We start from the raw sequence: 20,976 nt of genomic DNA, 5'->3' as shown, positions 1-20,976 counted from the left end.
TTAACCCAATTCCACCAAACGCCAGACATTTTCAGAAAAAAATAAAACAAAAAAACCTCAGTGGTTCAAACACAGATCATCTTCTTCCAAAACGACACGTGAATTGCAGAGTGTAATTTCTCCAAAGGAAAAAGTTTACCTAAAATAGCAGCTCACTTTGTTTAGACCCACCAGTCTGAATCCTTAAAGGAGTACTGTCGTTTGAAAAGGAAACATAACACATTTGAAAATACCAGTGACACGATTTAAAAAAAAAAAAAAAAGTTCAGGCTTGATAATACAATAAGGAGACAAATGATAAAGAAGTGACAATAAGATATTATTCTAAAGATTGCACTACGATAACAGAGATGCGTGGACCATTTATATCTCTAAAAGAAGAAAACAAATCTCTAATAAACAAGAGTCCCAGGAAATTAGGGAGATTTCCGTGTGTTTGACATTATGTATTTCTCAGTGTCTCGCTCTTTCTCTGGTTCTTATTTACTAAGTCACCTATTAAGCAGATAAGCTGATCTGTCTTCCATTTCTCTTGCAGAACTGACATGAAAACATTAAAGTCCTTTCATTTCAGACCTTTATTTTATTTCTGTGTTTAACTTGGTTCACAATCCCAGGGTACATTAATTTCAGGAATGGCTAAAATACGGGCAGGAACACAAACCATATCTGGCAATTTAAAAGAGATCAAAGTGGGGGGCAGGGTGGAAATCTTCAGGATGACCAATGCCATTTTTAACGATCCCCTTTCATACTGTCCGGGACACATGACTGATGTTTACGCAGAGTCTCGGGAGACAACCGCAAAGATGATATCACTAGTTAAAGCGGACAGCTTAAGTCTCTCTAAATTAAAAATGACATTACCTCATCAGTTAAAGCCGTGTGCCAGCGTTGTGTGTACCGGAGAAGAAAATAGAGCTGACATTGATGGAGATAAGCATTAACATATGTGAGTGATTATGCTAACTGCGTTTCCTCTGCTGCGTCTCCCTGTTTTCTAGGAGCGCTCACCGGCCTGCTAGCATTGCTGCTGTCCCTTGCAAAATGAACGGGCTCGCCCAGAGGAATTGTTCCTTCCTTGATACTTTGGGGAGATGGTTTTCTACATGTTAGAAGAAGATGGAGAAGGAGGAGTCAAGGCGGAGGCCAACAGGGAGGACAAAGAAAGCACTGACATTCAAAGTCCAGCTAGCCTTTGACAGCTGGAAACAGAGCCTCCCCTGCATAATTCCTTTCACCTCTACTGCTTCATTGACTAGACAGGGCTGCATGAGTTGCCCACGCTTGCATGTAATTTAGCTGTGGTTTGAACTGTTGACTGTGTGTGCCCCAGCTCTTCAATACAGGCCTTTTACTTGAATCCTAACATGGTCTGAATACCAAGTGGCTACATCCCACTGCATTCTGCCTTCCAGACACAAATAGCAGGGTTGGGTCCGGCTTTCTAAAGAACTGAGGGCATTTCTGTGAGCCCTTTTCCCCAGGTGGGCCAGAATTCGGCTGATCGGTGCTGGCGAATTGAACAGGGAAGGAAGCTGGTGCTTTAATTCCTGTGTCTCCCGGCAGGAGAGCCATGAGGTTCTCCCCTTGGCAACAGTAAAAACCATTTTTAAAAGGGAAAGAGGGACTGCAATCTCTCCCCAACAGGAGGTAAGTCATTGCATCATTAAATGCCAATTTTAGGAAATTGAATTATCCGAGGATACAAAGGTTACATTTACAAACTGGAACACTGCTCTCATTCTAGCCCTTCCCTTCTAAAGCACCATCCAACAGAGCCCCTGAAGAGCCAGAGCCACAAATAGCAGCTCACGTAAACATTCAGGAGGGCTCATTCGCACAAGTTGTAAATGGTGGCTCTGCCAAGGGAGATAAGGAAGCAGCTTGTGTCTCCCTCCGGGGTTGATACCAGTTCCACTCCATAATCTTCTGGCTGGTGAACTTGGGGACCAGGAATGCAGCGGATGTGCCAGGACCCCTTCCTCTGAGAGAAATGAAATGTGTCACTACAGCAACGCACCCAGCCAGCTTTGGCCTGAGGCCCAGGCTCCTGCATTTGTAAATTTCACCCCCTACACACACACACACACACACACACACACACACACACACACACACCCCACCCCAGACCCCCTCCACTGCATGCTGCTCCATTACTGCTACTTCGACATTTTTGGGAATGGTGAGCTCCCCTTTCAACAGCAGGCCTACAAAGGTGGGAATGGAGGTACGCATGCTCCCCTCTGTGAACACACCTACTGCATGGCTGGAGGGCAGTGGTATTTCAGGCATGCAATTCCTAAGAGCCTAGAGGAAGGACTGGGAAGTTGACTGGTCTGTCCCTTTGGAGCCTTGATCCTAAAATAGAATGATGTTCAGGGTCCAAAGCACAGTACCCTCTGTGTTCCTGCAGGACTGCTGCAGCCACCTCTTCCCTGTTCTCAGTGCCACAGGGTCCCTGCAAGGAAAGCCCTCCTCAACCCTCATCCTCCCCATCCCTGGCATGGAAATGCCACGTGGATTTTCAGATATTCAGAGGGCACACCCCTCCTACTTCTCCTGTAGCCAGCCTCCCATTCCTCTTCTACCGTAAACCCTTTCCGTTCTGCACTAGTCATGGTAAAGCCACCTGTCTTCACTGGGAATCAATGTGAAGGTCTCTCTAGCTAACCCTTGCACAGTTCATTAGAAGTGATACATCCATTATTTTCGTGTTGGGGTGTGAAATGCTGGGTGGCTATTCTCTGGGGGCCCCTGGCTTTCAAGTGCAAGCCCCTGAAGCCAAAGGCCTTTCTGCCACCTACCCTCCACCCCCGCCTCACCTGTGGCCACAAAAACCTTCTGTGTCCCAAGAGTAGCAATGAGATAGGATTCTTGTGAGAGTGATAGAGGAATAAAGACAGCCTTCTAAGAATTCTTGAGAGAATTACCCACGGATGCTGTTTTCTGTAGGAAAATCTGAATTAAGGTTTTAAGAGAATAAATAGCCAAGTAGAAGGGAACAGGATGGACAGTGAGACATGTCCTCAGTTGCTGCAGAGTGTTTCCACGGCTTTGTAGGTAGGCGGCACAGAACGTCCAAAAAGCACCCTGTCCTGAGGCACGTGCTCTCCTGAGTGCTGATGGCCCTGGACTCCGCTGGAGCCTGGGGACGGGAAGACAGCAAATCCTGTGCAGGGTGTTGTGTGTGGCCAAGCCACTCACAGCTTCCAGACGGTCTCGCGTTATTAGGAACAGGGATTTTAAGCGGTGGTGTCTTTTTAATCTTCTTCCAAGAGGATCTACCCCCGCACACGAGCATGCAGGAATAATGGAAAAATTGGATCCCTGACATCATAAACGAGAGTGTGAAATTATGTTGGCTAACATAATTCTCACCTGCAAAAATGTGTTTCTTTGGGTATCTGGTTTATTTTGCACAAAGCATGAATAGCTATCCTGACTGACCAACCTGTAAATGTTTACTGTGCTACTATCCAAGAATCACCTTACAGACCTCCGCAGCCCCCCAAGAGGAAAGCAGGTTTTCTCTCAGAGCATTAGAGAAAGGATTTGGAGAGAAACACATAATGATGATCGAGCTAAGAAGAGCCAATTAGTCTGCACCTATGTTTTGGAGTTATTTTATGTGAGGTTTACCCCTAACAGTTGTTTTGTTTGCAATGTTTTCATCAAGATAAAAGACTGGCAAGGTTCATAGCCTCTTGTTCAGTAAAAACACTTTTTAAAAAAGCAATCTAGTCTAAGGAAATAATCTGGAATAACATCAAATATTTGTGCAGAAAGTATTGCTTGAAGCTTTATTTAATAATGGGCAAAATGGAAATGAGGCCAACATGAAGGAAACAAAAAATAATTTATGTATATGCACATCACTGGACATTACTCAGCCATTAATAAGCATGCTCAGAGAAAGATATTTTATAACTCAAGGAAAATACTATGAAATAATAAGTGAATTCTCAATTCTTAGTCACATGTAGAGAAAGAACCATAGGGAAAATGCTCAGCTGTTAATAAGTGTTAATATGCTGTTAATAATATCCAGGGAATGAGATGATGTTCCTCAGCCATTTCTGTAGTTTTCAAAATTTTTATAATGGACAAGTGTGACTTTGCAGTCAGATCAAGTTGTTCTAAAAGCATAAACTACCAGTACATAAAGTAGCAAATCAACACCTTATTGCCTAACTAACGATTTTCTATTTCTTGGTCAGAAAACACTATCTTTTCTGATGTTCTATTTGGAAGTAAACCAAACACTTTGCCTTTTTTCCCCTAAGCAACTGGATCAATGAGATTGTGATTTTTATTTTATTTTTTTAGCACTGGAAAGTTATAATAAATCAGATTTGATCTCACATTTTCTGAAATGCTGGCAATAACATTTCCCATTTGGTCAGTAATTTCTGTGTTACAAAGTGTTCTCAGCTGTAATATCTCCCAGAGCCTACAGGGGATCCTTGAAGGCAGCGTCAGTCAGTGCTGCCCTCAGAGCCCGGAGCTGCGGCAGCTGCGGGCGAGACCAGCACACAGCAACGCCTCGCCTTCCACATCTGCCCACTTGAGGGCAAATTTGAGTCTAATATTGGCTCTTGTTACTCCTTCTCTACATGTGTTTTTAGGGGGTGAGGAATGAGAATGGCCTTATTATCTTAGAATTATTCATTAACAACTCATTAATTTTTTTAAATTGTCATTGTTGTGAGAAAGATGGCACGTCAACTAACGCTTCATTAATTTTTCTCAACAGTGTGCTTAGAGTGTAGAGTTGTATAAACAAACATCTTGGTGCATATGCCAAGGTATACTTGCATGTGAGTGTATGTGCGTGTGTGTGTGTGAGAGAGAGAGAGAGAGTAAAAGAGAGAGAGAGAGTAAAAGAGAGAGAGAGAGAGTAAAAGAGAGAGAGAGAGAGAGAGAGAGTTCTTGGCCTTCAGGGAATCATGTGAGTTGAAAGTCTCAGTAAAATCGATGGCAGCTATTGAATGGGCTTCCTCCCAAAGCTGTCCTGGCCCTCCTGCCCTGACTGGGTGTTCACAGACCACGTGACAAGAACCCAAGCCCAGACTGGGTCAAAGACAGGGGTAGAGGCTGGAGTGGTGTTGAATGGCGGCTGTGATTTTCTTCTTCCCTATGCTAGCCCCCTGGCCCCGGGCACAGAGAGCTCCATCCACTCCCCAGGGTGAATGGGTGGGAAGGATGCCTACTCCTGACCACCACAAGGGCTAGAGCCAACCTGATGTGTGGCCATGGCATTACGTTGGCAGCATTCCATATTAGGAGACTCCCTCCAGATTTTCAGAGCCTCCACAGAGAGGCTGGCCTGTCACCTGGCTCCTGTCCACCCAGCTCCTAGCTTCTGGTCAAATGCCACCATCTATAAAAGTCATTCTCCATCTGTATAAAATTTTTAAATTTCTACTATTGAACTGAATATTGCTTTGTTTATTATATTGTCGTATTGCCCTCTAAAGTTTGTTTCTAAGTTTATAAATTAACTTCTCTTTGTTAAAACAATGTCAAATATTTTTCCTAAGGATGTATTTTTCCAATATGTATATGTGTGTACATGTATTTTGTTCTTCCTATATGTTTTCTGTGGATTATAAGCACCATTATAGAACATTCATCTTTGAACTGGAGCTCATTACCACTTAGGACACCTTTCAAAACTCAGTTTTTCTTACTTCTAGTATACTGTTCAGTCCACCCCTAACCTCTAATACACGGCATGACCACATCTATACTTGTTATGTTTTTATACATACTTGTACCATGTAATCTAGATATTGTCACAGTGTAAGGTAGCATTTTTTTCAGCTGGTGTAGCTCCCTAGGGACCCCATTCATTTCAGAAGGAGAGAAATATTTTAGAAGTATTTCCATTTCCCCACCACTAAGTTCCTGCACTGATCGTATCACTTAAACTCAGGCTCCATCTCTGAGTGGACTGAGGGTCCATGGGTTGTTGCTGTCTGCTTAGCTTCACAACAAGCACAGGTGCCAGACTGCACAGATGACTCCTGGCTGGCAGGTCCCAGGCCACAGAGCAGGGGAGCACAGGGTACTGAAAAGACCAGGCAGTTTTGCTCAGGGGCTGCTGGATTTAAGCCAAACCATCTCTCCTACACTCAAACCCCTGATTGTAAAGGGGAAGCCAGAGTCTCACCTCTCTTGGAACAAAACAATTGCAATCAATTTTTTTGCAAACATTTTTGTCTTTTCTCTTGTCATCGGACCCCTCAAAGGTCCACTCAGTATTAATCTTGCACTGGTACACAAGCTTACGGTTCATTAGCTTCTAGGAAACTGCAACACCTTACAGTCTACCTGACATCTTTCCAGAAGGGATTCCCCTAACTAAGCTTAGGAAAGGTTTCTATATACATATAATGCACCTTGTCAGATAGCCCAGTCTCAAATAATCAGAGCCCAGTAAAACTCATATGAAAAGTTTTATCTTTATGCTTTGTAGTGCTTAATTACAATAATAAGGGCAAAAATAATGAATATCAACAATGTTGATAATCAGCAGGTATAGAAGAAACCTGATGATTAATGGGTTAGATAACACAATAATGTGTCCAAGAGTTAACAGTTTCAGGAAAGAAAGTATCACAAAAGTGAAGAAAGAAAATGTTAAAGAAAAAATGTTTTACTGGGATACAATTAAAAGAGCTATTTATTAAGTAGATAGAGTGTTGACCCAAAATGCTGAGGTTACTGGCTTGAAACTCCAGGCTTGCCTGGTCAAGGCACATACAGTAAGCAACTAATATAAATTGATGGTTCCCGCTTCTCCCTCCTCTTTTTTCACTATTCTTTTTAAAAAAATCAATAAATAAAATCTAAAAAAAAAAAAGCTATTAAATGGCTTTCACTGTAGTAATGCAAAGGGGTAATAATTGATTGTGTGAGGATTAGAAGGCTGCAAGGTGTCATGGCTAGTCAAGACCAATTCAGAAGGAGAGAAACTGAATGCTAAACATCAGGCAGGTTCTAGTCAATTAGTTTCTCATCGCTGTGTAAGAAATGACCACAAACAGCGGTTCTGAGGGTCAGAGGTCTGAAGTGGCATGGCATGGGGTTTCTGCCCAACTGAAACCAAGTGTCAGCAGCGCTTCCTTCCAGCGAATTCCCAACATGTTTTCCAGCTTTTCAGGAATAGCTCTGTCCCATATAAGGGCTCACTTGATTAGGTCAGGCTCACCCAGGGCACTCTCCCTTGTTTGAGGTCAGCTGACTTAGCCACTTAATCAAATCTGCAAAATCCCTTTGTAGCCGCACTGAGATGAACAGATGAACAGCTGAGGTACACCTGGGGCCAGGGATCTTGGAGGGCCCATCACACAGACCAAGCTCTGGTGGAACACCTGGAGCCCAGAAGGCAAGTAGGACCATCCATTTCTGTCACCTGATGGAGTAGAGGCTAGCAGGGTCCAGCATGAGACTCAGGGTGGGAATGGGGACCTGAAACAATGGTGGAAGTGATATCAGTGTTCTCCTATCAGATTGGCTGTTAGTTTGGGAGCCCTGAGCCATGGCCAGGGCTTGCCAGGAAGGGGAAAGTGGCATTCCGGAGCGAGACAGAATCACAGTAGGGGCTTAATTCAAAATTACATGTAAAGGAATTCAAGACCTGTGTTGTAAAATAATGGTCAGAATGGATCATTTTATCGGAGCCTGAGTTTTTCATTGCTGAGGACTCTCACTTCACAATGATGATTTATTGGCTTGGAAGATAAAAAAACATCCTTCACGTGGGAACATATCTTTTATGATTTAACTCAGATGATGAAACCCAAAGAGGCATTTTTAAAGAGAAGGGACACCTCTCTAAAAAAAGAAAACCACTAAGCTCTAGAAGTGATGGAGTCATCCAGTGTCAAACTTGCAAAGTTCAGTATTTATAGAAAAATTCTCATGCTTCTAATTACAATAACTGCAGTTCCCAAGAAACTGTGCCATCTGGAAAATATTAATGTCACTTACAACTTGTTTGCCTCCCTATTTCATAGAAAATTTTACTTCTTGCCAACTTTCCGCTGTTCTCAGGGGGAAAAAAGAATTACTTTCATGAATTGTCTCAAGATGGGTTTATATAATGCATCAAGCCATTGAGAGGAGACAGTGGGCTTTTTGGACGCAGATACTTCCTTATTCTTTGCTTTCAATCCTTACATCTTTATTTTAAGGTGTTTTTTCCACATAAAGTATATTCTCTTTTCTTTGCTCCTCTTCTCTCAGCCTTCCAAAGAGAATTTTTGTGTGTTGTTTTTCAAGTGAACTGAATCTCTTTAAACATGGTCCAGTGGCGAGACAGCTGGGGCAGGAAGGACTGGGCTCTGGCCCTGGCTCTGAACCTCAGGGTCCACTCCTGCACTAATGATCTACCAAGAAGTGTCACCACTTTTGGCCTCTCACAGTGTCAGAAGACAGTGAGGCCAGGCAGTGACATCTGCTTGACCAGCAGGCAGTCAAATTAGCCAAAATAGGATGATGGCAATCCCAGCCCACACACTCTGCCACTGATGAGTGCCTTGGATAGGTCACTGACTGACCTCTGTGAGCCACACCTGTAACACGGACAAGAATAAAACCAAGTTGCAGGATGACAGGGAGCATTAGAGGAAATAATTACTTGATGGCCTTTGCAGGGGCTCAAGGTCCCTTTCCGAGGGAGGGCAGAACATGAAGAAAAGAGACAAATGCATGGTGAGCTGAATAAAGCAGTTTGGTTTTCCCAAACAACCCAGTGTGAAGCCAACTATGTAGTTCAGGTCAGGTGGGACATTCAGCTGTTCCTATCTCCCGGGGTGCTGATTGGCCAGAACACGACTAACTCAGGACAGAACCACAGCCTAATATGCAGAGAAACAGTAGTTGGAAGGACAGTAGGTCTTACTCTGGTACGGCCACCAGAAACTCGACCAATTAAAGCCACCGTCAATCACGGAGTTAAATAAGTCAAATTGTATGTACCACTGTAAATTGGGTTTTTTAAAAATCATTAAATGTATTATGTGTTTCCATTGATGGACCCAACTGATGTAGTGACCTGCAACTGGATGGGCGCTATTAGCATGTAGCGCCAAATTTGCTCAGAAAGCCCCTTACTTGCTATTGTGGGAGCACAGGACACAGCTTCCAGCTCTAGAAGGGCAGTCACTCTGGTTTATGGCATCCTGAAAGCACAATATTCAAGTTTCCCATATATAATCTTTGGAAAAAGAAAATAAAGCAATAATTCTGTTTTAGACTATGGGATCTAATTTTAAGAGGTTTATTTTTAATCTGCCCAATTAATCACTAATTATTCAGTGGGGAATCTAGGTAATTGTCCCATCAGAGCTGCAGGATAGTCATATTTTCAAGTTTTTTTTCTTCTTTTTTTCTTTGTAGTAATGACAGGAGAGCCTTTTCAGCATCAGATAGGTGAATCTATTCTTTCCAGAGTGAGAAGTCTCTTACACTGAAATGACCACACCATGTTTTTCTGAGAAAGTATAAAGCAAAACACGTTGAAGGAAAAAATGGGTCAGCAATACACACGAGGTGTCTTTTCCCTTTAGTGACCCCGGTCAAGAAGAAAAGGTTGAGCTGAACCTTAGGATGGGTGGCAGGCACTGAGCTGGGTGGAGATCACACCGTTCTGTGCAGTTTCATAAAGCACAACCGCTAAGCTAGCAACAACCAAGAAACATGACACTTTAGGTATGGGCCTAATGCGTTTATGATACTAGAATGAAATGCACATGAGAACAATTGATCCCGTTGTAGAGAGATTTCCTTTCCTCCCCTAATGTTTATTGAAAGCAGCAAACGGCTGTAAGTCATCTTTAGAGCTCCATGCATTCATGCTTGGAGTATTCTTTTTCCTTATTTAAATTTTTGTTATAGCAAAAGGCAAGTGTATCAGCTACAGACTCCTGTACTACTAGAAGTCTTACTAACCTGACCCCCAAAGTCAGCCTGTAACACAGGGAATAATTTGTATGAGAAATATTATCTATGGACATAAAGTAACTTCACATGTCAACGAGGAGTTTTTCTAGAGTACAACATGCAAACCAGTTAAAAGACAACATATTCAGAGAATCATTGGTTATTGGCCTAAATTTTAGTTGACATGATTTTTTTTCTTATCACTGACTTGCATAGCAGACTGAGTCATTTCTTGGTATAGAGCAAGACTTGTCTACCTCTGTGTTAGAAGCAAGCTCAGGGATAGAAGAAGGGAATTAATGACCTAGGGTCAACTCATGATTTATTCAGACCTTAAAGAGTAATAATTGTATGTTTAGAAGAAAGATGAGCAATGGCCATCAACCTTGCAAAATAGTCTAAGAGCAGGACCCCACCTTGCTAAGTTTAACTATATGACCACAGGGAGCATCACCTTGCTGACATGGCTCTGTGGTTGGAGCATGGCTTTAACTCAACCAGGTGATCATATAAGCCCCCATCCTACCATCTAAAGTACTCCCCAGCTCCAAGACATCTTTATGGCAAGTTTAACAGGAAGGAAAATGGAGTATAGTCAGGTTAGCTAAAATAAAATGTAGTGTAAGGGACCCTTTCAAAATGCACTCTGCTACTAAGCAGAACACAAGAAGGTATAAAGAGTCTCCCCTTGATAATACTAAAGTCTCAACTGTAATAACAAGACAAGGAAAGGCAAAGGAGGGAAAAGGTCACACTGTACCTTCCTTACTTTAATTATTCCATGGGGGGGCAATTTTATTCCAACTGAAATCCAGACTACATACAATGATTTTACATTTCACTGCAATTAAACAGCCTAATTTCTATGAATGGTCTTAATGTAGAGAGCTTAACTTTACTGCACATTATGAATAAAAGTTTATTAAGAGACTGGATTGTGTAAAGGCACAGGGAACAACAGGAACAAGGCAGTTTTTCAGCATTTCAGTTCTTGAATTATTTGGGGGTAAATAAATGCTTACTTATGAATGTACCATAAAAGAAGCCCTCTGAGAATTCTTTCAGGCGAAAGTTATTTTAAAACATTGCAGGTTCTTGAAATTGCCGTATTAGTTTTAACCCCATATTTCAGATAGTTCATTAATTTTTATTGCTCTTTCTTCTGGTAACGACACATTACCTAGATTATATTATTATTGTTTTCATCACTTTCCAATCTGTTGTGCTTGCTCCTTTTTTGGTAAGAAACAGAAACAGGAGAGAACTGATCCTAAAATATGTTTCCTAAAAATGCTTCAAGAGAAAAAATATTCTCTTTTTTTTCCTGAAAATCATTTGGGAAATGTCCTCATATATTGTTCCATTGTAAATATTCACAATTTATGTCAGTAAAGGCTCTGATAACTTCCATAGGAATGAAACCTTTATTTAACTTGGTTTAACCCAACATATCTCAATATCATTGATCACAGACCCATTTATTGCATATCTTTGAAAATAGTGTCCACCACAAAGTATTTCCTATGTGCTATTTTGAAGAGTCACTTTATTTATACTAGTCACAGGTCATAAATAATAAAAATATTCTGGGAGGGAATCAACTTTTTCAATGATGGCATAAATTTGAGAAGATGAAAATAAATTTGGCAACCTAACTCCTCCTATTCTGCCTTAATAAATGATATAAATTTAATTTGAATCAGTGCTTTGAAAAGCTGTTATAGTAACTCTCTTGGGCTATGCAAGTATGATGCCACTACCTGAGCCTGTGACCATGCTTGGTCAAAGGGGCTCAACCATGACTTTGGCACGGGCTAGTCTAGTTTGTCTCTTTCAGAGCGGGAATTAGGAATGCTCTGGGTTTAATGGCTAGTTCATGTTAAGGTGATCACCATGGAAAGAACCAGCAAAGTTTTACAGTGAGGAGAGATCTAAGAGAAAATAGACTGCTACTACATTTTGTAGATGATAAAACCGAAGCCTATCCTGGCAGATTAGCTCGGTCGGTTAGAGCATTATCCCAAAACAACAAGGTTGCAGGTTTGATCTCCGCTCAGAACACACACGGAAGCAGGTGAGTGCACAACTAAGTGGAACAACAAATGAATGTTTCCCTTCCCTTTCTCCTGTCTCTCCCTTCCTCTCTCTGTCTCTTTAAAAATCAATCAATACTTTAAAAAAAAAAATTAAGCCCTGGCTGGATAGCTTGGTTGGTTGGAGCATCGTCCTGAAGCTCAGAGGTTGCTGGTTCAATCCCCAGTCAGGGCACATACAGGGTCAGATTGATGTTCCTCTCTCCCTGCCTCTTTCTAAACAGACAAATAAAAATACAACACACACACACATACACACACACAAACACACATAAAAAAAAATAAAAAAACTGAAGCCCAGGACACTTAAGGCACTGGAACAATAAATATTTCAAATCCAGTTAGCAAAAGAGCCAGAACTTTCTACTGTATTATAATGAAAGACACATTAATCATTACATTTCATTTTTGAGATGATAAAAAATGGTCTTTATGATCATCAAGTTACTTCTAATTTAAAATTCCTACCAAGGGCCTGACCAGGCGGTGGCGCAGTGGATAGAGTGTAGGACTGGGATGCGGAGGACCCAGGTTCAAGACCCTGAGGTTGCCAGTTTGAGCGCGGGCTCATCTGGCTTGAGCAAAAAGCTCGCCAGCTTGGACCCAAAGTCACTGGCTCGAACAAGGGGTTACTCGGTCTGGTGAAAGCCCGCGGTCAAGGCACATATAAGAAAGCAATCAATGAACAACTAAGGTGTCGCAACGAAAAACTGATGATTGATGATTCTCATCTCTCTCCATTCCTGTCTGTCCCTATCTATCCCTCTCTCTGACTCTCTCTGTCCCTGTAAAAAAAATAATAATAAAATTCCTACCAAGGGATTGCTTCACCTTGCTCAAAAACCTATAGGAAAAAGCAATGGACCACGTGGTAGCTCATCCATTGCTGACTTCCTGAGGACTACCTATGTCCCTCAGTTTGCCTTGGGCTTGTTCCTTCAATCAATGTTTCTCCAGCATTTAATGTCATTTCTACCTATTGTTTTTTTTTTTTTTTTTAATTTTCATTTATTTATTTATTTTTTTGAGAGAGGTAGGGGGAGAGAGACAGGAACATGGAGCTGCTCCTGTGTGTGCCCTGAATGGGGAATTGAACTGACAACCTTCATGCCGGACGACACTTTAACCCAGGGGTAGTCAGCCTTTTTATACCTACCGCCCACTTTTGTACCTCTGTTAGTAGTAAAATTATCTAACTGCCCACCAGTTCCACAGTAATGGTGATTTATAAAGTAAGGAAGTAACTTTACTTTATAAAATTTATAAAGCACAGTTACAGCAAGTTAAAGCATATAATAATAATTACTTACCAAGTACTTTATGTCAGATTTTCGCTAAGTTTGGCAGAATAAATCTTTATAAAACAACTTACTATAGTTAAGTCTATCTTTTTATTTATATTTTATTTATATATGCTCCACTACCGCCCACCATGAAAGCTGGAATGACCACTAGTGGGCGGTAGGGACCAGGTTGACTACCACTGCTCTAACCAACCAAACTATCCAGCCAGGTTTTATTTATTGATTGATTTTTAGAGACAGAGAAAGGAAAGAAGAGAGAGGGGTGGGGGAAGGGAAACATTCATTTGTTGTTCCACTATGTTGTGCACTCATTGTCTGCTTCCTGCGTGTGCCCTAACCAGGGATTTAATAAGCAACCTTGTTGTTTCGGAATGACGCTCCTAATCAACTGAGCTAACCGGCCAGGACTACCCATTGATCTTAAGACCACATTTAATTCCCTTCTCACAGGAGAGCCCTTCAGGTATCTCTGGATAACCATTATGCCCCTAGCATTTCTAACTTTTTTGGTATTATAAGAAGAGAGAAATTTAAACAAATCATTTATTAGACTCACACACACATGTGTGCGCAACAGGCAAAAACACAGATAAATAACCACTTATCTACTTGCTTGAACATTGTGGATACATCCTTATTTTAGCAATGGGGTGATGAGTACTTTGAAGAAACGATGTATTTCAAAGGCTTTCTCACTGTGTTTTGGGGACCTGGGACAGTGTCTGTGCCACCAATGGCACAGTGGGTGACTAGGCTTCTGCTCTCCACTCTTTCAGACCTGGGCCTTCCATCCCGCCTTCTAACAGATCTGGGGCCAAGCAATCTAGAGCTAGCATCTTATCACAGAAACACAAAGCTGGCTCTGTAGGGCATGGGGGGGGGGGGGGCAGAGAAAGGGCTGACCCTATAGGGCCGGGGATAGAGCCAGGAAGCAGGAGAAACATCTGGGTGACAATGTAACAACAGCATTTTCCACGTCTACTTTGAGGGTTCATTTTCTGATGCCAAAAAGAGATTTAATTTATTCTGCTGATTTTTCTTCTGTAAACAAGCCATGCTGGCCATAACTCCACATTCTAGTAAGAAACGTTCCTATTTTTGTAACTGTTAAATGTCTATGTTGAATTTTCTCTTGTCCCCGCCCTCCTCACTGCTATATAACTTCATGCCAACTGATAGTTCCTTTGAATTTTTTTTTTTCGTGTGTGTGTAATAGAGTAAGATTATTGCTGTACTATAAGATATCATTTCTTCACTGTGGTGGCACAGTGGATAAAAGCATCGACCTAGGATGCTGAGGTCCCAGATTTGAGACCCTGAGGTCACTAGCTTAAGAACGGGCTCATTTAGCTTCAGTGCAGGATCATCAACATGATCCCAAGGTCACTGACTTGAGCCCAAAGGTCACTGGCTCAAAGCCCAAGATCACTGGCTTGAGCAAGGGGTCACTAGCTTGGCTGCAGCCTCTGGTCAAGGCATATATGAGAAGCAATCAATGAACAACTGAAGTGATGCAACTGTGAGTTGATACGTCTCATCTCTCTCCCTTCCTCTCTTTCTCTTTCTCTCAAATAACATATAATAAAATAAAGAAAGCGATGTGCCATTGCTTTAAAAAATATATTATTGATTCAGAATACTTTACTTAATGACTCATATTGTAATAATTCTTTTTGCCCAGACACAGGCAAAATGCCAATTTTCACTAATTAAACACACACACAGCCCTCATAATACTTTTAACCTTAAAATAGGCTTTTGTAAATTTAGAAGTCAAATGGCATTTATATAAATTACTACCGAATTCCTTTCTAATTTATTCACTAGCAAACATATACTGAGGAACACTGTTTAGCAGTTCAAATACTTCTGAGACAGAAGTAATGTTGGCTTTGGTGGTCATTAAAAATTACAACTTCAACTTAATACTTTTGTAATTTTTCTTCTTTAAAATTCAATGCTTTAAAAAATACTTTCCCATTAATGTTTGACAGTCTGTTTCCCATTAATGTTAAACACAGTCTGTGTAAATGTTTGAACAGAAATAATACTGAGTTTTTTCAATAGAAATTTTCTGTACAAATTATGGTAAAGGACTATTAGCAAAAGCTTTGATTTTTTTTAACTCCCGTTATGCTTTGCAGTTAAGGAGACATAAAATTTTGGGTGAAAAACATGGTAGTACTTCTATTTCTTTATGTGGCACTCTTTTTGGAAAAGCTGAGAATGCTTTTATGCCTGCCATTGCTTTACAGGCTTGAAGAGAGAGAATTACCCACTAGTAAGTATATCCTGTGACACATAAGGTCTTTCACCACAGCTGTGTCCACGTCTGTGAAACCCCTTGTTTTATAGATGGCTCTTCACCAGCTGACTGAATGAGGTCCTGGATTATTCACCCAGTATGGCACTGCCATGCCTGACCGAAGCCAAGGGCATGAGCGGTCATGTGGACAGAGCCCACCCTCATCTCACCCTGGGATCTCCTTGTGGTCACTGACTGGGAAGTAAACCACTAGCCTGAGTGCCACAGAGAGGGAAAAAGAAATAGAAGTGGAGCCAGTTGAAGATCATTCGAGAACATTTCTGTAGCAGCACAGTTCTGCGGTCTCCCTCCTCCTCCTCCTTCCCCAGCGTGTCTGCTCATTCACGACGCAGAAATGTCTGAGGTCGGATGTCAGGCACAGGCGGTTCTGGGATTACACACAACAGGTGTATTTTGTTCTTGCTCTATCAGGGGTCCCCAAACTTTTTACACAGGGGGCCAGTTCACTGTCCCTCAGACCACTGGAGGGCTGCCACATACAGTGCTCCTCTCACTGACCACCAATGAAAGAGGTGCCCCTTCCAGAAGTGCGGCAGGGGGCTGGATAAATGGCCTTAGGGGGCTGCATGCGGCCCGTGGGCCGTAGTTTGGGGACACCTGCAAGTGTTTAAATGAATTTTGGTCATGGCCTTGAAAAAGAAAAAAAAAAACAGTGAAAGATCAATCCTAGTAGTAACTGGCACAAGAAGGGTGACGTGGAGGTCAAATGCAAGTCCAAGAACTAGGTAGAAAGTCTTCACTTCAAGGCAAAAACCTGGCAGCGCCAGCCCTTGGCCAGACCTGTGATCTCTGCTCCAAGTCTGTCCAGGCACCACCCATGGGGCAGTATCAGTTCTTCTGAAGGTCAGGAGTGACTGCCCAATGTCCCTCATCCAAGGACAACTGCACATCATTGTTCCAGCATCCCTCCCCTAGAAGTTTCTCTTTTCTTATTTTCACTGATTCAAATTCCATTGTTTTAAAACCCAAGTCAAGATTCATCGTCTGTGGAGCTTTTCTTATACTCAATCAGAGGTGGAATAAGGTCAGTTGAGGCTCCATGTACAGAAGAAAATATTGGGCCCCTTACATTAGAAAAAAGTGTAAAGTTGGGGTTTTGTGGGGCCCTTCTGAAGTCGGGGCCCAGGATGTGCACCCTGTGTACCACCATTAAATCCGTCTCTGTATTCAATGACTTGTAAATATTTCTTCCACTTGAATTTATGAAATCCTTAGCCAGTATCAACCAAGTAATTACAGATTTGCCTACTGTCGCATTGGAATTATTATTATCATCATCATCATTATTATTTAGCAAGTGAGACAGAGAGAGAGAGAGAGAGAGACATACTGGGAGAGACAGACATGAAGGGAGAGAGATGAGAAGCATCAGCTCGTAGTTGTGGCACCTTAGTTCTTCACTGATTGCTTCTCATATGTGCCTTAATTGGGGGGCTCCAGCTGAGCCAGTGACCCCTTGCTCAAGCCAGCGACCTTGGACTTCAAGCCAGTGACCTTTTTAAGCCAGTGACCATGGGGACATGTCTATGATCCTATGCTCAAGCCAGTGACCCTGCACATAAGCTGGTGAGCCTGTGCTCAAGCCGATGACCTTGGGGTGTGAACCTGGGTAGAGCCCCAGGCCAGCGCTCTATCCGCTGTGCCACTGCAGGCCAGTCCATTGGAATTACTTTTTAGGTGTCACCATGCCTTATATATTTCCCTGATAAGATTATACATTTTCAGGTATAAAAATATTTATCCTGCATTTATCTGAGAAACAAAAACAAAACTGTTTCCTTGGAAATAAGTTCATGCTTATTGAGAAAATGAATAAACAAGAAAAAAAAACTAGGACAAATATTGCATAATCCAGGTAGTCCAATTATGTTACATTTGTATTTTAACAACACTCGAATTGAACCTTCTAAATTGCTCAGTAAGAGGTTCTGAAAAAACAAAGAACATCTTATACTTTCAGAAGTTTCTTTCTAAATATCTATGAATCGCTTTTGACAAGCTTAAGGGAGTGGGTGTTCTGCTTTGTTCCGATGACATCGAACCTGAAGAAAATAGCTGTCATGACAACAACCTCTCTTCAGAAGAGCGCACCTCTCACTTCGGAGCACAGTCTCATCCAGACGCTCTGACACTCAGGTACCTAATGCCCAATGGTGTAATAAGTATTACGTCTGCAAGTTCTTAGGTGCTACATCAATCTGATGTCTCAGTTTCCACAGGAGAGTGTTTTCAAGGTTCTTATTTAGCAAAATACAATGTATAGGTCACTATGTTTATGTCATCCCTGGCCATGTTATGGAGATGGCAACCTTTACGCTTTCCACATTGTACATGAAACAGCCGTAATTCATTATCTTATAAAGAAATTTGCTCCTCACGAAATCTCAAGACAACTGAAAACAGTGCATGTTAGAAACACACAAATGCTAAGTTTTTCCTGATGAAGCTATCACAAGTTATTTTCTTCCCGTTACACTTCCTCCCTGCAGCAACACTGTGCACATCCTCCAATGAGGGGCCAGTATCAGAAGACTTTATGGGCTCCATCTTACTGCTAATCTTCTGAGTGTGCTACCACAATTCATCCTCTTTTCTTCAGTGCATGAACAAAAAAACTCACCGCCATTTGTATGTAAGGTCAGTGTCTGTGGAAGCCAACATGTCGGACTCTTATTTTTTTCATTATCTGAATTTCAAATTCTTACCCTCAAAATGCTCTTCATCCAGCTTTAAATCGGGAGCCTGAGGAGGACAGCATGCCCTGCTCTACTCACCTTGCCTGTTACACAGCGTAGGGATGCAAACGACAGGTTTTGTTCTTCTATTTTTTCTTATTAGTATCTAACCTGCACTAAAGTAGGATACAAGTCAGTAGGCACTTTGCAAGTGAGGATGCATGGAATGCCTGTACGGGATGTGTCCCTCTGTACATGTATATGCATAAGCATGAGTGTAAATTAAAAAAATTAAATCTGTCTAAGGAAGATTAATTTTCAAAATAGAAAGGTTCTCCATCTGTGCGAGTTTACACAAGATGCTGAACGGGACACTGACTCCATGCTCTCTTTCACCGAAAGTGAGGGGATGTCAGACCAGGTTAATACAAATCTCAGGGCTGACGACTGATGAGCTCCAGCGATCACATGATCAGCCTCCGTCACTAGGTCACAAACTTGCCCATTGGTAACTGGCACCCCAACTCCTTCAGTGAAGGTAAGGAAACTTGAACAAACCCATTTTTTTAAAGTCAAACTTGGTTCAATTGCAACAGACCCTGGAATCTGTGCACGCCTTCTCAGGAGTCTGATTTCCAGGTTTGGTTAAATTAGTTTCATATCAGTCAATACTTGTTTGAAAACACGTCATCAGTCTCTGTGGCCTGTGCACTCTTCAGTTACCTCTGATTATTACATCAAGATTCACAAACGAGATACAAGAGTCACTCCTATTTACTGCAAAATGCTATTGAAACGAACTGAAATTCAATTTTTGAACAGATTGCAATAACCCGTCAACACAGAGCCCGCGGGGAGGGAGCTGGGCCTCGAGGTGCACAGTGCCATTGTTAAATGCAAGACGACATTGCATCTAATCATTTAAACGTGGTCTCGTGGCCTGAAATCTTTAATGCTTCTTGACCTCTTTTTTCAGGCCCTGCGTGTGCTTTGCCACTGTAGGGTGTGGTGCAGAGTATAGCAGGTTATAGATTGAATAGCAAGCCCTCTTCTGCCAATAGCACTTTCAGGAGAGGAAAAATGATTGGGTTCTGTTATAAACAGTCATGCTGTAGGTGTCCACAGAAAGCAACCTTTATTCAAGGCTTTTAAAAGCTGCCTGCTTTTTAGATGAAAAACCAATCCATAAAACTGCTAAATTCAAATTTTCAGCTACTAACCGGGCAGTAAGAGTCAGGCACCTTGGTAGGCTGTTTTGACATTTGTGTTGGTACACATTAAGATCCCAGGCCTAACTAATGCAATCTGGTTCTAAAAATGAATTTAACTCACACAAATGCCCTGAGATGCAGCCTACATTTACTCTGACTCATTACATTTGGGATTGAAGGAAAGGGTTAAGAATTTTATGCTTGGGGCAGCTCTGACTTTCAACAACAGAAACATACACATTTCTTCCCTCCTGTGTTGCTTCAGGGCAGGAAAAAGAAAACCACTGTAATTTGGAGAGAAGACTTCCCCAGACATCTCTGAACAACAACCCTAGTGTGTCACCAAACAGAACTGTGTCGTGGAAACATAGAGTACAGTAGAAAATTAGCTAGAGGTAAAAAAAAAAAAAAAAAAAGTAGATACAAATATGTTATTTTTAAAAGATATAATGTTGGCATGAATTCTACAAAAAAATTCCAAAGACCTTGCAAACTCATTTATAGTAAACATTTAGAACATAGGTTACAACATGTTTCCTAGAAGCAGAGAATCAATTAAATGGGGACAAAATTTAGAAGACTTATAATTATATGTCATATGTATATATAATCTCTTATATGTAGATAGAGCGGTAGTTAAATATATCAGTTTGCACACTGAAATGAACATTGTCTGGTTAATCTCCTCTTTTTTAAATAGGGAAACTGAGACAGAGAGGTGAAGTTGCTCAAGGTCAGAGTTTTAGCATCAGACGGTGCAGGTGTCCAGATTTCCTATCTAGTACTTTTCCACAGATTTTTTTCAAATGTGTCTTCCACTTGTATCAGTTAAGAAGGCAAACCTTAAAAATTTACTCCTTTCTGATTTCTCTGGACAAACAGAAATCTCTAATTGTGGGCCCTCATATTTTTGAAGTCAAGACAAAGTGATTTTAAAAATCTTTATAAAACAATCATCCATTTTCAAGTCCTCTGACGGGCTTGGTTAATGCTTCATTATACAAATAAAAGTAGAAAGGAAAGTAACTTTTCCATGCACCACCCTACGGACTTTGACCCTGATCCTCAAGAGGCATCTGACCATTTTGGTGGAAATCATCACATCGAAGCTCTCAGACAGGGTTACTGAGTTTATTCGTACAATATGATCCAGCTCAGGCATATAAGTAGATAAATGTCTGTCCTGCTTTTAAAATTCACCAAAGAAAGCAATTCCACAGCTTCCTGAGTAACTTATCCCTGTGTTCTATTAACAATCACTTTAAAGAAAACTCTAGAAAATGATTCCAATGCATCTTATTTCAAGTTAAGACCATTTCTTTTCCTTTTTTCCATTTATTTAAATGTACATATGCACATATACTTAAATAACATGATCCATTTTTATCCCAGAATACACAGTTCCTCTATTTCTTT

The 20,976-nt window shown here is 41.4% G+C and overlaps 1 protein-coding gene across 8 annotated transcripts in view; it reads right to left on the bottom strand.

Moving 5' to 3' along the window:
• Positions 1-20,976, bottom strand: part of NRP1 (neuropilin 1) — a 177,508-nt gene that overhangs the window by 116,356 nt on the left and 40,176 nt on the right. The gene's annotated exons all lie outside the window — the stretch shown is intronic.

The sequence above is a fragment of the Saccopteryx leptura genome, chromosome 5, assembly GCF_036850995.1.
Source record: "Saccopteryx leptura isolate mSacLep1 chromosome 5, mSacLep1_pri_phased_curated, whole genome shotgun sequence".
Lineage (NCBI taxonomy): Eukaryota > Metazoa > Chordata > Mammalia > Chiroptera > Emballonuridae > Saccopteryx > Saccopteryx leptura.
The sequence above is the reverse complement of the archived record's forward strand: the minus strand, read 5'-3'. Positions and strand labels throughout refer to the sequence as shown.